This window comes from Nyctereutes procyonoides, unplaced genomic scaffold (assembly GCF_905146905.1).
Source record: "Nyctereutes procyonoides isolate TBG_1078 unplaced genomic scaffold, NYPRO_anot_genome, whole genome shotgun sequence".
In the NCBI taxonomy this organism is placed as follows: domain Eukaryota; kingdom Metazoa; phylum Chordata; class Mammalia; order Carnivora; family Canidae; genus Nyctereutes; species Nyctereutes procyonoides.
The window spans coordinates 18850429-18867465 of record NW_026575141.1 but is presented as its reverse complement, the minus strand read 5'-3'; the positions used below and the strand labels follow the sequence as shown (position 1 = coordinate 18867465).

General features: G+C 40.1%; 1 protein-coding gene across 1 annotated transcript in view; it reads right to left on the bottom strand.

Moving 5' to 3' along the window:
* Positions 1 to 17037, bottom strand: part of DYNC1I1 (dynein cytoplasmic 1 intermediate chain 1) — a 311302-nt gene that overhangs the window by 69501 nt on the left and 224764 nt on the right. The gene's annotated exons all lie outside the window — the stretch shown is intronic.

Genomic DNA, 17037 nt, shown 5'->3' with positions numbered 1-17037 from the left:
TCTTCAAATAGGCATAAAACCTATCTTATGTGCATCATGGTCTTGTGGTATGTAAAGCTTGGTTTGTGGACATTTCCCATTTATCAACGAAATTGCATCAGAATTAATAGGAATTCTCCAATAAAGTCTTAACAAAGCAATTCTTTACTTTGAGGGCAGGGCCACATCAAGTTATACTATATACAGTGTTGGCAAAGCTTCAAGGACCTTGAGACGTGGTGCTTTTTTTGGTTTTTTGTTTTCAACTTAATGTAGACTTCTAGGAAGTATACTGACCTCAGACTGATCCAACTGGTTCCTTTTCAAATTGCCCCACCTCCCATGGGCATTCTCCTGACCTTGATCCTGCCCACTTCAGACAATCCTTAATGTTATTCTTTGCCTATTTTAACAAACAGTCAGTGGTAGATTTCAGTCCAGCTCTACCAGGGCCTGTCATAGCATCACGAATGTGGTTTCTGAAATTCCACAAAAGACTACTGGGCACTACATTTTATAGGAAATTACTTAGAACCATGATACAGTTAAAATCAGATAAGTTGGCCATTCCACATTTTCAAAAAAGTCCATTTTGATTCCCATAGTACTTCCATGTTTATATGTAAGCAATTGTTTTTAATAAATACATGTCATCCTTTCACTTAAATTCAATGAATGACCTTGCATGTAAGAAAGGAATTGTACCAAGCATTATGGGAACACAAAGGTAGTCACTGCCCTCAATAGACTCGGGCCCTAAGGGAAACAAAAAAGCATGCATGCTGATGAACAGAGCTGCATATGCTGCTAGTCCAAGACTTCTTATGAAAAAGAAAAAGACACCTCTCTGCACAGACATAGTCCTGTGGGGAGGTGCATGCTTTGGCTAGTGGAAAAGGAAGGTGGATCTTTGTCTTCACTTGTTCCTTGGGTTTGACATCTTTGTGCAGGGCACGACGTACATGCACAAAGAGCAGCCTTGAATGTGATGCATGCCATGACTAAAGCATAGTAGCATGTGTGCGTGCATGTGTGTCTTTGTGTGTGTGATGGAGGTGGTGGGAAAGATTAGTTTTAGCTAGGGAAGGGGAGAAAAGAGGAAAGTAGAAAGAGTGGATGGTTAGAAAGACCTCATGAATGGCAGTGTTTCATTCCTTTAAGCACATGTGGAACACTCAGCAAATGGAGAGGAAAAGAAAGAGACATTCCTGAGAGATGGGATAATAGGAAGAAAGACTGGAGGCTGGTGAGCAGCCCAAACTGGCAGTCTGGTTTGGTTGGAAAGCAGCTTGCATGGAAGAGGCAGGTAGCAGGGATTGTGGCTACAGAGGTCACCTGGGTCAGACAAAAGAGGGCCTTGACTGGCAGGTACTGTTTGGATTTTTTTCTGTGGGCGGTAGTGAGAAATCACAGCTTTCTGAGGAGAAACGTCAGAGGATCAAAGGTTGTAACTGATAGGCCAGCAAAGTAAAAAAAGTGATTGAAAAAAAAATTATGATCTCTTCCTGACTGGGAAGCTAAATGTCCATGCCTAAAAAAGATCAGATTTACTATCAGCCTAAGTCTTCCTTGTCGGAAAGAGCCTCAGATATGTTGAGGTAGAAGAAAGAATGCAGACTATTTTTCAATGTCATGTTTTCCTAGTTTGAATGATTTTCAGTTCCAATTCCTTGAACACGATTAGATGGAGAACATGCTTGTGCCCCAATCTGGTTTTCATAAAGTTCAAGAATAACTCTCAATAATGATACTGAATTAAAGAAAAAGAAAATAATGCTGGTCAGCTTCTTGTTTTACACATCCCACAGAAGCGATTCTTAGTTTTCAACTGATGAAATTCTTATGTTGCTTGAGCTATGTTGGAAACATTTTCTTTAAAGCTTCAGAAAGACTTAAAATTATCCAGGTGGTATCAACAATTGAATTTACCAAAGCTCCAATCAATATAGATAAAGGAATGTCATTAAACTTGAAAAATCCAGAATTCAACCACTTGATTGCTTCTGTGTTTCAGCAAATCCCAGCAAATACCACTCCAAACCTTGCACAGTTTGTTAAGAGACAAACTAGAGAAAAATAAACAGTGGAGGTACTCCTACAAAACTTAAACATATAGTTGTTGATCACCTAGAATCCAACTCCACAAAGTGAGAACACTGTCTAATTCTGATATTTTCATTCATTACTGTTCATTATTCATCAAACACAGAGCACCCACTGAGTACTAATGACACCATTTCAAAAAAAAAAACGTTTAAATGTGACAAATGCCCCCACTCTTGAATTCAGAATTCGATTTGCATTTGATAAAAAGTCAAATTCATGCTAAGACAGAGTCACAGTACCTTAGAGCCCCAGAATTCTACCACCAAAGTTGACTTTGTTTTGCTGCAAACCAAAACATAAGGAGAAAGAACAGACACACTTGTTTTTATTTTATATTTGAAAGATTAGAAATGGAAGAGGAGTTATGTGATTATCAATTTCGTTTATATTTTAAACTGCATACATTAATTATAACATGTATTCTATGTGGCATAGAATATAAAAGTTCAAAACAGTTCTCCAGGGTGTGCCTCATTTGATATACTATCATTCATATGGAAACACTAAGGCAGTATGATCTCAATTATCTAGATGTAAAGTCTAAAATTTTAGTTCTCTCTCGAGATGTTTTTAAGTATCCTGATGTTTCATGTAATGGTGGCAAACATTTGGATGATTGACTGAATTTTTTATTTTTCATCCAAATGTTTAGGTTCCTTCAGTCATATGGGAACAGTCCCTCAATTAGAGAGAAAACTCTTCTTCTACTTTGGAAAGTCTGCATCAACTCCTAGAAGTAGTCTTAGAAAACCCCTGAGGAAAAAAAAAAAAAAAAGAAAAAAATAGGAAAAAAAAAAAGAAAAAAAAAAAGAAAACCCCTGAGATCTGCTGTTCATATAGCTACTGATCTAGTTGTTGCAAATTGTCGTGGAATTTATTGACTGTCAGTATAAGCAGCAAAGGATGATATCACCCTGTCAGTTGCATCGATTTGGTAAAGAGCAAAATAGCATTCCCCCAAAATTGATTGACACTACTAAGATATGTGAGGTTTTTTTTTGTTGTTCTCATTTGCACAGTGCATTTTCTGAAGATATAATCTATGAAAAACATTATTAATAATGGTAGTTTTAAAAATTTCATCACTTTCCTAGGCATTTAAAATTCTGAAGCTGGGCCCCTGGGTGGCTCAACGGTCAAACATCATCTGCCTTTGGCTCAGGACGTGATCCTGGAGTCCCGGGATCGAGTTCTGCTTTGGGCTCCCTGCGTGGAGCCTGCTTCTCCCTCTGCCTGTGTCTCTGCCTCTCTCTCCCTGTGTCTCTCATTAATAAACAAATAAAATAAAAAAAAATAAAATTCTGAAGCTAATTCACTTATTTAGGGTTGTAATGCAACATTATTAAATTATATGACTAATACAATTGAGACAATCAAAATTACTCAGAACCAAGAAGCTTCCCTACCTCGTTTTTCTTAGCTTTATAAGAATATATTTTTTTTTCTTTTTTTTTTAAGATTTATTTATTTATTTATTTATTTATTTATTTATTTATTCGTGATAGACATAGAGACAGAGAGAGAGGCAGAGACACAGGCAGAGGGAGAAGCAGGCTCCATGCAGGGAGCCTGACATAGGACTTGATCCCAGGACTCCAGGATCACGCCCTGGGCCAAAGGCAGGCGCCAAACCGCTGAGCAACCCAGGGATTGCCAAGAATATATATTTCTAAAGATATTTTTGGGAGTTTTAACTTTTTACTTATTTTATTTTATTCCTTAAAATATAAGAGCATTAGATTTATTTTGAGAAATAACATAAGGCTGGGATGCCTAGGTGGCTCAGTGGTTAAGTATCTGCCTTCAGCTCAGGGCATGACCCCAGGATCCAGGATTGAGTTCCGCATCAGGCTTCTTACAGGGAGCCTACTTCTCCCTCTGCCTGTGTCTCTGCCTCTCTCTCTGTGTCTCTCATAAATAAATAAGTAAAATATTTAAAAAATAATGTATGGCCTTTAAACATTCAAATCAAGTACTTTACATGAGTGGAAAAATAATGATAAAGTTGATGAGAACTTCTGGACAGGTTTAGTCTAATCTTAGTGTAAGTTTTTCTGACACCACAGTTGAATGTTCTTACAAGGTTAGTGAGTTCATTGATATGGCCCAGAAATATGATTAACTCATCCATTAAAAGCTTGATGTAAAGCCAGTGAGTCAGACCAGCTATATTCTGACACCAGCAACCCAGACAGTATTACATGGGGAACGACCATTTCCAAGAGGATGAACACTACCTTTTGATTATTTGTGTATTATAGTTCCATCACATCAGGACAAGCAAGGTTTTGAGACTATGTTTGGAGAATCAGGGCACCTCTATGGAGAACTTCTGGTGTCCTTCCCAGACACAGCAGCCTGGATGCTCCTGAGGAAACTTTGTTCATTTTTTAATCTTGAGCAGTCTGCTTGGTTACTGGCTGTCCTTGCAAAGGCAGCCCTCCCCCTTATCCCTATGGCCACATGTCCACTTGCACACAAGCTGACCCACTAGACAGGGTTCCACACTCTCATCATCTATTTCAAGAAAAGGTAGTTTATTTTCCCCCTTTCACAGGGTGAATTCAGAAACAAGACGGGTGGAGACTCTGCTTTTAAGGTCTCCTTTCACTTACTGCACACCACCGCATTCAATTGCAGTCGGTCCCAATCCCTCTTTCAGTGGCTGTGGGAGCTGTTTTCTATTTTATAGAGCTAATCCTGGCCAGTTTAGGGACGGTACTTCCCCTTAACCACAGACCCAGATGCCCAGGGCAAAGAGCCTGTGGTCATTGTTGGCTGGGCAGCTTGCCCCTTATGTTCACATTTGATATGGTTGCCCGAGTCCTTTTGTGTGTGGCACCCTGCCCACTCCCCAGCCACTGTGCCTGGGTGGGAGGGTAGAGGGGTCCTGCATTCAACAGTATCTCCTATTTCAGTACCATCTCTTCTGGGGAGAGGCTGGTCCCAAGAGGGAATGGCCATATTGTTGCCATATGCTCTTTAATGGTGGCTGACATTTTATTTGCCTAAAAGCAAATACTTAACTGTCAGAGGGCTGTGAGGCAGACAGATCAGATGCTTCTGGCTACTAGTGAGCTAGAATGTATTTCTGCAAGTACCTAAGAAACCCACAAAGATATTTCTTTTGTTAATGGAAACACATGTAATTGGAGAACACCGCTGTCGAAAACCCCTCTTATAAGCAATCATGTAGCACCAGGCATCTGACAATGTGGAAGGTGTGAAGGTGGTAAAGCCAAGACATGAGTCATGGGTCGGGCACTTCACTTTAATTGAGATGAAGGAAAGAGTCTTTTTTTCTTTCAGAGCTCTCTTTTCTTCTGCCCAAGCCTCTATCCCAGGGTGCACAGTCATTCTTCTAAACTCTAAGAGTGACCATCTCCTGAAAGTTATCACTCCATTAGTAAGTGTGCCCAGGAGTGCCCAGGAGCAAAGACTGAATGAGCTGGCTTGCTACCTCTTAACTCAGTCTGTGTTAAAAATATTTAAAGCATCTGATTCTAAAATTCGATCTCCCAAAGATTAGAAACACTCATGATGATCCTCTTTCTTATAATCCCTTAGAATTTTCATACCTTTCAGTAGTGAGATGCTACTGTGTAGCGAGAGACAGATCTGGACTGTGCTGAGAATACAAAAGTTAGTGCACAAACCAGAATGAGATGCCACTTCTCACCTACGAGTATGACTATAATTTAAAAATGTCTGCATATCAACTATACCTCAATAAAGCAGGGGGGGGGTGCAAAAAGGGAGGTAAAATACCAAGTGTTGGTGAGGATATGGAGAAATGGGAACACTCATACAATGCCAGTGGGAAGTGACATAAGGCAGCCACTCTAGACAATAGTGTGGCAGTTCCTGAACAAGTTAAACACACAGTTAACATATGATCCAGGAATTCCACTCCGAGGTATACACCCAAGATAACTGAAAACATATGACAACACAGAAACTTGTACGTGAACGTTCATAGCAGCGTTATTCATTAGAGTCAAACAGTGGAAATAACCCAAACATCCACCAACTGAGGAATAGATAAACAAAATGTGGTAAAGCCATACCATGGAACAGAAATTCATAAATAAAAAAGAAACACAGTACTGAGACATGCTATAGCATAGATGAGCCTTGAAAATATGCTAAGTCACAAAGGCCACATATTGTATGCCTCCGTTTATAGGAAATGTCCAGAATAGGCAAATCCATAGGAGAAGAAAGCAAATTCGAGGTTGCTTATGGTGGAGATCAGGGGAACAATGAAGAAATGACTACTAATGAGCATAAGGTTTACTTTGGGAGTGATAAAAACATTCTGGAATTATATAGTGGTGATGGTTGTGCAACTCTGTGAATATACTAAAGAACACTGAATTCTGTCCCTTAAAAGGGTGAATTTTACCTCAATTTTAAAAAATTTTAGTGAGCAGACACTTTCTGATAGTGGAGCTCACCAACCTTATTTCTTATCTTCAGGACAGCTGTCTGGACTATTGTGATCACTCTTTCTTCGAACAAAATTATTCAATTCTCTTTACTTCCCCCTGAACATCTTCAATTTCTACTCCCTGAGAGCCCTGAGGTGGAAAGGGAGAAACGGACACACATGAAGCCCCTAGAGCTGACTTCCTGCACTGACACCTACCAGCTGTGTGAATCCTCTCAGACTTAATTTTTTTTTCTCCATTTTCAGATTATTTATTTTAAAAGACTGTGGTGAAATACACATGAAATTTACTAACATAATAGTTTTTTTAGGTGTCCTGTTCAGCGGCACTAAGTGCTTTGACACTATTGTGCAACCAGCACCACTATCCACCTCAGAACATTCTCACCTCCCCCAGCTGAAATTCCATACCCACTAAACACTAGTTCCCCATTCCCACCCTCCTCCCAGCCCCTGGGAACCACCATTCTACTCTAGGAACCCCATGGAAATGGAATAGTCTGGTATTTGCCCTTTCATGACTGGTGTATCTCACTCAGCACAATGTCCTAAAGCTGTTAGTATGCCCATGTAATAATACTCCAAGTGCTGCTACATCCACGTCACAGCAGGTACCAAAATTTCCTTCCTTTTTAAGGCTGAATGATATTCCATTGTGTGTTTATACCAGTTTGTTTATCTAGTCATCTGTCCATGAACGTATGAGTTGCTTTCACCTTTTGGCTCTCTTGAGTCATGTAACTTTGAACATGAGTGGGTACAAATATTTCGTTAGGATCCTGCTTTCAGTTATTTTGGGTATATACTTGTCAGTGGAATTGCTAGATCATGTTCTACTTTTCATTTTTTAAACCTGTCCTACTGTTTTCTATAGCGGCTGCATCATTGTACGTTCCTACCAGCAATGCACAAAGGTTCTGATTTCTCCACATCCTCGACCTGTGTTCTGTTTTGTTCCTTCTAGTAGCCATCCTACCTGGAGGAAGGTATCTAAGCCAGAATTCTCCATTCAAAACAAAAGCATAATACTTCTTGCCCTGCTTACAAACAGGTCATTTTCTTTGCCTCCATTCTTTGGGGCTGTTGGAAGATTTGAAGTTAGTAATGCAGTTTACAGACTGATAAACAATATGCCCATATAGAGTTAGAAGTGACTATTTTGTGATTTGAAGAAATATTTCCAGACAAAAGTCCTGATGACCCCTCATTTTGCTCAACAAATCTTTCCTTTTTTTTTTTTAAGATTTTATTTATTTGAGAAAGAGAGAGAGTAGCGAGGTGGCAGGGGCAGAGGGAGAGGGAGAAGCAGACTCCCAACTGAGCTGAGAGCCTGACATGGGGACATGCGGCTTGATTCCAGGACCCTGGAATCATGACCCACTCAAAAGGCAGACACCCAACCCACTGAGCCACCCAGGTACCCTCAACAAATTCTTCCTAAATAACTCTTACAGTAATTCTTGGCTCTACCTTGATGATCTGGGTTGACAAACTGTCTCCTTAGAAGCATTACTGCACCTTTGGCTACATGCTTTAACTCTTTGGAGTCTTTATTTTTGATAATGCTTGCCTCCTGTCTGGGATGTTAACTCTTCCATTTCACAGATCCTCATGGCTGATTAGAGTTCCTGTTGTTGGTGGCAATTCCACATCCTGACATCTAATGACTGGATAAAGAGGGAGAGAAGGAAGAGGAAAACTAGTGCAATATTAGCACCAGAGATGACTGTGGCAAAAGACTGGGTTTATGTCACATTGTTGTTCCTATGCACACTCATAGGGCAAGCACTGGAAATTTGGGGACTTAAGGTTCTAAATCACAGTTGGTAATGCCTTTAGTGCAAGTACTTCTGAATACAATAAAATTCCAGGGCAATGGGATAATTTGCATACTATTCCCCAAAAGTTTTCTGAAATGGGATTTAAAAAAATTTTTTAAAGATTTACTTATTTGAGAGGCAGAGACAGCAATGGAGCTATTAGGAAAGAGCATGAGCAGGGAGAAGAGAGAGAAGCAGACTTCCCACTGAGTGGGGAGCCCAATGTGGGCTCGATTCAAGGACCCTGAGATCATGACCCAAGCTGAAGGCAGATGCTTAACCAACTGAACCACTCAGGTGCCCTGGGATTTTTTTTTTTTTTTTACCATATTTCACATCTTAAATCAGTGCTGGGAACCTACTTATATGTGATGTGACTTTATATCTAATTATTACCTGTTCATCATTCACCTGTGTCATCCACATGGGTGTGTGGACCCCTGAGGCTGTTTTCTAAATCACTGTTACTCCAAATTTGCCAGTGCTTGAGGATCATCTGAGGAACTTTAAAAAATTTCTCATGCTCAAGGGACATCCCATACCAATTAAATCAGAATTTCTGGGGGTAGGAAATTCCCATGGGCAGTCAAGTGAAAAGTACAGTTTTAAATCAGCGTTTCTCAAACTTATCTGAATACAAGAAGGACTTAGAGAGTTTATTAAAAACTCTATTGTACACTTTATTCTTGGATCCCAGCCTGGAACTCCTGAATCAGGATTTCAAAGAGGCCCAGTGATCTGTGGATTTAACAAGCACCCAGGGTCTTACTGAATTATCATTGAGAAATCTGGAGAACCCAATTCTAAAACAATGAATTAGTAGAATATAACCCAAAGTCACAGTGAGATCCATTTCCTTTGGTATCAATGTAGGTCATCCCTGGGATGTTTCCTTTATGGGTCACATGCTCTGGTCACAACCTGCCCAACTGAGACATATGTGATCCAATAAATGTTCTTCTGCTACAAGCCATTGCTGAATTCCCCTCAATTTTATTTGCTAGTTTTTACATTTACCCTTGCTTCCTCTCCCTTCCTCAATGACTGGGCTCTTAAAAAAAGATTAATAAAAAGGGCAGTAAAGGTTTGGTCCCCAATTTCCCTTCAGCAACACTCTTTGTGTTGACCCTAAACATCTGAAAGTTTTCTTGTTTATTAATTTTTAATAAGATTTTATTTATTTATTCATGATAGAGAGAGAGAGAGAGAGAGAGAGAGAGAAAGACAGAGACAGAGACACAGGCAGAGGGAGAAGCAGGCTCCATGCAGGGAGCCCGATGCGGGACTCGATCCTGGGTCTCCAGGATCACGCCCTGGGCCAAAGGCAGGTGCTGAACCACTGAGCCACCCAGGGATCCCCTTCTCGTTTATTATTAAGGGATAATAAACATTAGCATTGTCACACCACATTACATGGTTATTCGCTTGTTGGGGGGGTGTTCCAAAAGTTTTGAGCACCTACTGAGTGCCAAACGTGTGGTATATATTTTGCTATATGAGTCCCAGTGGGTAATTTTGCCTTCATTATTCCAAATTAGGAAACCCAGGCATGGGCAAGTAAAGCCACTGACTTGGATCAACTGAATATTAGGTGGCAAAGCCCAGATTTGAACTACAGCCTGGCTGATTTAGAAGCCAATATGCCGTGAAAGTTTGCATCAATTGAATACCAGGTATATTTTCTCTTTGAGATACCCAAGGCCCCTCCTGAGTCCACACCTCTGACTTCATATTGGTGGTGCTGGTAATCACTGACTGAGCTTCATTCAGCCCCACAGGGCAGAGAAGGCTTTTGGGCTCCCTGACCATTATGGTGGCCTTGGCATTGACTCTCCAACCCCTCTCCAGTTGGACTTCTGTTGCTGGTGTTTAGATTGATCACCTGCCTCAGCTCTTAGTCTACCAGTTGTGACAGGTGACAACAGAGCTAATTAGCACCAATTGTGGTGATATTTACCATGAGGTGGGTACTTCCTGCTGCGAACTGATTGAGACCAATTAATCATTCCATAGGAGTCTACTGAACAGTGAGCAGCTGGGAACTGACTGTGTCACTACTGACAAGCTCTGCATTTATTGTCACCACTTTGGGAGGAAATGTTTTGTTTTCATCTTGCTACTATGCAGTCAAACCAAAAATGCCAACAAATTCTGCTTAAATAAGTGTTTATCCCCCCTCCCAAATAATTACATGAATTATTAATTATTGTAGAAAGGAAGAATGTTCCTGCATGCTTCAGTAAACAAGACCAACCTGACAGCAAGGTAGAGAATCTTGGCAAAAATTCTTTGAAATGCAAAGCCCTTCTTAGAAAGTAATGGCCTCAGACTGTCAAGTCAACCACACAAAGCACTGGAAACTCTCCTTGTGCCAGGTGTCAGACTGGATAGGACCCACCCTGTATTACACAACAGAACTTGGAAATTCCTCCTTCTTTGTAAAAGGAAAGTTCGGGTTTTTTTGTTTTGTTTTTTAAAAATTTTATTTATTTATTCATGAGAGACACACAGAGAGAGAGAGAAAGAGGCAGAGACACAGGCAGAGGGAGGAGCAGGCTCCACGCAGGGAGCCCGATGCAGGACTTGATCCCAGGACTCCAGGACCATGCCCTGGGCCGAAGGCAGGCACTAAACCGCTGAGCCACCCAGGGATCCCCTGGAAAGTTCGTTTTTTTACAAACTTTGCTTATAAATGGAAAAGTGGCTCCCATTCCTATTTCAGTCGTCAGAACTAATTAGAGTTCTATAGAGAAATCAGCACAAATTTGTATTTTATTTCTTCATAAACTTCTTGTAATAGTTTTAGATTTGCAGAAAAGTAGTTAAGATAGTACCATTCCCATACACCTCACACCATTTTCCCTCCTGTTAACATCTTCCCTATTGTTACATTCCTGTAGTATGTTTGTCACAACTAATAAACCAATATTGATACATTATTACCAAAAGCCTCAAGTGTTCTTAGGTTGACCCAATGTTCTTTTCCTGCTCCAGTATCTCATCCAGGAGACCAAATGACACTGAGTCATCTTGTCTCCCTGGGTTTCTCTCGACTGTGACAGCTTCTCAGACTTCTATTGTTTGTGATGATTGCCAAAATCTTTTTAGGTCTTGCAAGTATTTGAACAAAAAAAGAAACCCAAGAGTTTGAGGTCAGTTGGTAAAAGGGGATTATAACTAACGTGCACACACATAGTCCATTTTTATAAATTTGCTTATTCTAAAAACTTTACTACGGATAAAGCAAGGTGGGGACACACCATCATACCTGGCAATAATGCTCATGAAACATGCTCAGGTCAAAGGAGCTTTTCAGTACAGACTTGTAATCATTTTCCTACCACTTAGTGTGTCTTTTCCAGGAAAGAGGAAACCTAGGTTGCTGTGCCTGGGCTGGATTAGGGATGTGGTGCAAGCAGAAAGTGAACTTTTGCTTCACCAAGAAGGACAAAAAGAATGGGAGTTGATGAATATATGGGTTACTTTCAATGTTAATAAGTACCATCCTTCTTCACATCAAATGTCTAAATCCTGCTTAATTAGAAAAAAAACCGGAAGTTTATATTTGGACATGTCAAGTGTTGACATTAACCCCTTTGATTTATGTGAGGTATGAACTAAAGGGAGCAGATTACTTTATTCAAAAGAGAAGCAAAAGACTTCCAATTTGACAGGAAAAAGTGTAGGCAGCATTAACTTCAGTACTTGTTAAAACATGAAGGATTAATAGCAAAAAAATGGGAGGGAAGAATTGTGAATGTCTCCAGTTCAGTATCTTCAAAAATGTTTGCGGTTTCTGAGAATGGCTCACCAGACCACATGAAAGTGACGCTAAGGGATTCAGCCACACGACTTCTCTAAATCCAGAGCCGGGACTGCTCTACTTTTACCATCAAACCATCTTACTTGAAGTGTGGCCACAAATTAAATTTATTTTTTATTGAAAAAGTACTAAGTCCTTAAAAAAGGGGGCAAACACAGCATTCAGAAATACGGGTCTTCCCCCACCCCCCACAACCTTGACAGAGTCAGCCACGTAAAAGAAGGGTCAGCTTCTTAGTCTATGAATTCTTCCTTGGTTACATAAAAAAGGCAATGTGGCATTCAGCTATAGAATCCAACAGAATTCAAGTATCAGGTATTCTTTTTTATAAATATAAGAGTAAACAGGCGAATCAGATTCAGAATTGTTGTATTGGCAGGATGTCTAAAAACCATTGCATGATAGATCTGTCTTGCTTTGTAGGCAACTTCTTTCTGAATTTGTAAGGTCTGGATTCTGTGCTTGAGATAGAAAGAGGAAGAAAATGCAGTCTCCCTGAGAATGTCACTCAATAACCCCCTGCTGATAAAGTAAATCTTCATTTGGGGGATCCACCCAAAGAGTCATGGAATATCCCACATTAGGTTATTACCAAGCCACTTAGGTCAGAAATTATAGGCGGGCCATTAAAAAACAAACAAACAAACTTAAAGTGTTCCACCTATGCATATGCTTTTCACATGGTTTTTTTTGATTTACTGTGGTGGTTTCACCAGCTGTGATGGTGCATGGAATCAGTTGGATCATTCTAAATTTAGCAGGAAAATAAAAGAATTTTGCAAAAATAGGTCCTTTCTCATATTAAAACTATATGGTGAATATAGATATTGGAAAAAAATGGGAAGTGAGGTCCTACATGTAGCCAAGAAGCAATGTGGTACAAAAGCAGAAGCAGGCTTTGTCTCTTTTTATCTGCCTGGAATTACTTAGATATGCTTATGCCTAAGGCACAGAGATGAACCAGATGACCTCTTGGACTGTGTCTAGCTTGGTGGTTCTATTGATAAACTACTACTTTGAAGTACTGAGAAGGACCAAAAAAACCGGGTTTAAGTGCTTGCTAAAAGATGGATGCAAGAGACAAGGGTGAACTGACTTTTGTGATTGTCACCCAACCCAAGGTCCACCCAGCCCCCAATTTCCACACCAACACTTTTTCTACTGAAGTTTCTTTGATGTTTAACAAGAGACCCAAAGACTGAGAGTGACTAAAGTATGGAAAGGGGGTGGAAATCTGTCCCAGTTGTTCATTTCTAAGTGGAAAGAAGTCCCCTCTTAACATAACATGTAGGTGTACTTGGAAGATCAGAGGATAAATAGGTATCAAATTCCCCAGTGTTGAACCTGAGCTGGTTTTTAAAAGAAGGACAAAATAATAAACAAAGTAAGAGACAAACAAAACTACGTATAAAAATTCCTTTGGGATCGGACAGAGGGCCAGAATATGTATTTGAACAAATCCTAGCTGAAAACTTTCCCAATCTGGGAAGGGAAACAGGCATTCAGATCCAGGAAATAGAGAGATCCCCCCCTAAAATCAATAAAAACTGTTCAACACCTCGACATTTAATAGTGAAGCTTGCAAATTCCAAAGATAAAGAGAAGATCCTTAAAGCAGCAAGAGACAAGAAGTCCCTGACTTTCATGGGGAGGAATATTAGGGTAACAGCAGACCTCTCCACAGAGACCTGGCAGGCCAGAAAGGGCTGGCAGGATATATTCAGGGTCCTAAATGAGAAGAACATGCAACCAAGAATACTTTATCCAGCAAGGCTCTCATTCAAAATGGAAGGAGAGATAAAGAGCTTCCAAGACAGGCAGGAACTGAAAGAATATGTGACCTCCAAACCAGCTCTGCAAGAAATTTTAAGGGGGACTCTTAAAACTCCCCTTTAAGAAGAAGTTCAAGTAACTCTGAACGTGAATGGGCTTAATGACCCCATCAAAAGGCACAGAGTCTCAGACTGGATAAAAAAACAGGACCCATCTATTTGCTGTCTACAAGAGACTCATTTTAGACAGAAGGACACCTACAACCTGAAAATAAAAGGTTGGAGAACCATTTACCATTCAAATGGTTCTCAAAATATACCCTAAAAACTACAGAACACTTCTGAAAGAAATTGAGGAAGACACAAAGAGATGGAAAAATATTCCATGCTCATGGATTGGCAGAATTAATATTGTGAAAATGTCAATGTTACCCAGGGCAATTTACACGTATAATGCAATCCCTATCAAAATACCATGGACTTTCTTCAGAGACTTAGAACAAATTATTTTAAGATTTGTGTGGAATCAGAAAAGACCCCAAACAGCCAGGGGAATTTTAAAAAAAGAAAACCATATCTGGGGGCATCGCAATGCCAGATTTCAGGTTGTACCAGAAGGCTGTGCCCATCAAGACAGTGTGGTACTGGCACAAAAACAGACATATAGATCAATGGAACAGAACAGAGAACCCAGAAGTGGACCCTGAACTTTATGCTCAACTAATATGCGATAAAAGAGGAAAGACGATCCACTAGAAGAAAGACAGTCTCTTCAATAAATGGTGCTGGGAAAATTGGACATCCACATGCAGAAGAATGAAACTGGACCACTCTCTTGCACCATACACAAAGATAAACTCAAAATAGATGAAAGATCTAAATGTGAGACAAGATTCCATCAAAATCCCAGAGGAGAACTCAGGCAACACCCTTTTTGAACTTGGCCACAGTAACCGGAGAAGGACAAACGGTGTATGTTCTCATTCATTTGGGGAATATGAATAATAGCGAAAGGGAATATAAGGGAAGGGAGAAGAAATGTGTGAGAAATATCAGAAAGGGAGACAGAACATAAAGACTTCTAACTCTGGGAAATGAACTAGGGGTGGTGGAGGGGGAGGAGGGTGGGGGGTGGGGGTGAATGGGTGACGGGCACTGAGGGGTACACTTGACGGGATGAGCACTGGGTGTTATTCTGTATGTTGGTAAATTGAACACCAATAAAAATTAATTTATTAAAAAAAAATTCCTTTGGGATCAAATGGTTAAATTTATAGTACTTCAGGGATTTTTCTGTCTTTTTTTTTGTCCCCTAGGGGAAAACTCCACCTCATAAGACTCAGAATGTACAAATTAAAGGCCATTTACATGGAGTTTGAAGTTTCCAGTTTTGGAAAAAGAATGTGGAGCCATATGAAAGGCCATCCGTCAATAGAATGCTGTCTGAACCATGCCCTTCATTGAATGATATGGCTGATAGTGCTGGTCAGCTGGAAGAAATGTGATCGTAATTCCCAAACACATATGTTAGAGTACACCCAATATGCATGCCAGTCAATTATCATAATGGAGTGAAATATATTGCCTTGTGCATACTTAAATAAAATTACACAAAGACAACATTTTTCTCCTCCCCCCCACACACAAAAAATTGAAACAATTAAAAAATATTTTCTGTAAAGAATAGCAACAGTTTTTCATATAACCTGAATTTTGTTCATAGACTTGTGATGACAAGCATTATATCTTTGGAACTGGAAGGCTACTGAGATTTAGAGAGTAACCAGTGTACTCCAAGAGTTGGAAAAAGAAAGGTGTCCAATGTTCCTGAGAAAACAGGAACAATATGAAACCAGATGATGAAGAGTTAAGAAAAACTTCTCAGCCTGCTAATGAACTCCATCCTGCCCTGGTGAGACCACCCTCCTTTTTAAGTAAGAGGTAATTTAATATGCATCTAACTCGTTGTGTTTGGGTTTCATCCAATCTAAGAGTATCAGTGTGATAAATTATAATGAATTGTCTGCTATACTTCACAAAGTGACTACAACAGACCTGAAAAACAAGATCCCTCAGCCTGATTTTCCAACTCCCTTAGAATACTTTTTGCCTTACTCCTGTCAGACCACTCAGAAATCTGAAAATGTCTTATAGCTCCCTCACACTGAAAGTTATGTGCTTCGAGCTCCATTTGATTAGATCCACAATTGTTGGCTGTCTCTATTAAATCAAGCCCCACACTTGAAAATGACACCAACTGTGAGACCAGCCAAATAATATAGCAAGAGAACTAACATGGCTCCTTTAGTTTCCAAAAGGTTTCTTTACATGTTAATTTCCTTTTGTAATCCACACTGTGTGCTGGGAAGTGGGTTAGTGAAATGGACTCCATTCCTATTTCAGACTTTGAAAAAGCAGCTGGATTGAGGCACCCTAGTGTCTACAGGGAAAATGGGCAGAGACTGGAAAGGGGGTCAGGAAACTCAAGTCCTAGCAGGGGCCTGTTGCTACAGCTTTGGGATTTGTGCATATGACTTAACTCCTTTAGAAGGATGGTTTCTTCATTTAGGTTAAGAACCACTGTCCTAGGGAAAAGGCCACCTTCTTTTCATTTAATGGCTTTAGGTAAGTCCAGCACCTCAGAATGCAAAAGCAAGACTGTTATTCTATAGTTGATCCATCCTAAAATCAATAGATGATCTGTCATAAATAAAAGCAAGAGGGTCTGGTATTAAGCTGTTCCCTGTGCTGGTGGGAGGACAGCAGCCTTTAGGGTGACACACAAAATTCATGTGGGAGGGGCAGGATGGGATTTTTTTTCCCTCCTGTTCACAGAATACAGATGTTGTCATGTAAAGATTCACGGGCTGGTAATCAAGACCAATTTTCTGTGTGAAAATCCTATTAATTCTTTCAGGCTTAATTTCCTCATAGGTAACATAATGGGATGTTGGACTTGTAAGCCTCACAAGGGCATGTGGTATGCTTTTCTTTTCTGCGTTGAGCTTTGTGCCTAAGACAGTTCCTAAGAACTAGTAGGTATGTGCATTCATTTCCTATTGCCGCTGTAACATTACCACACACTGA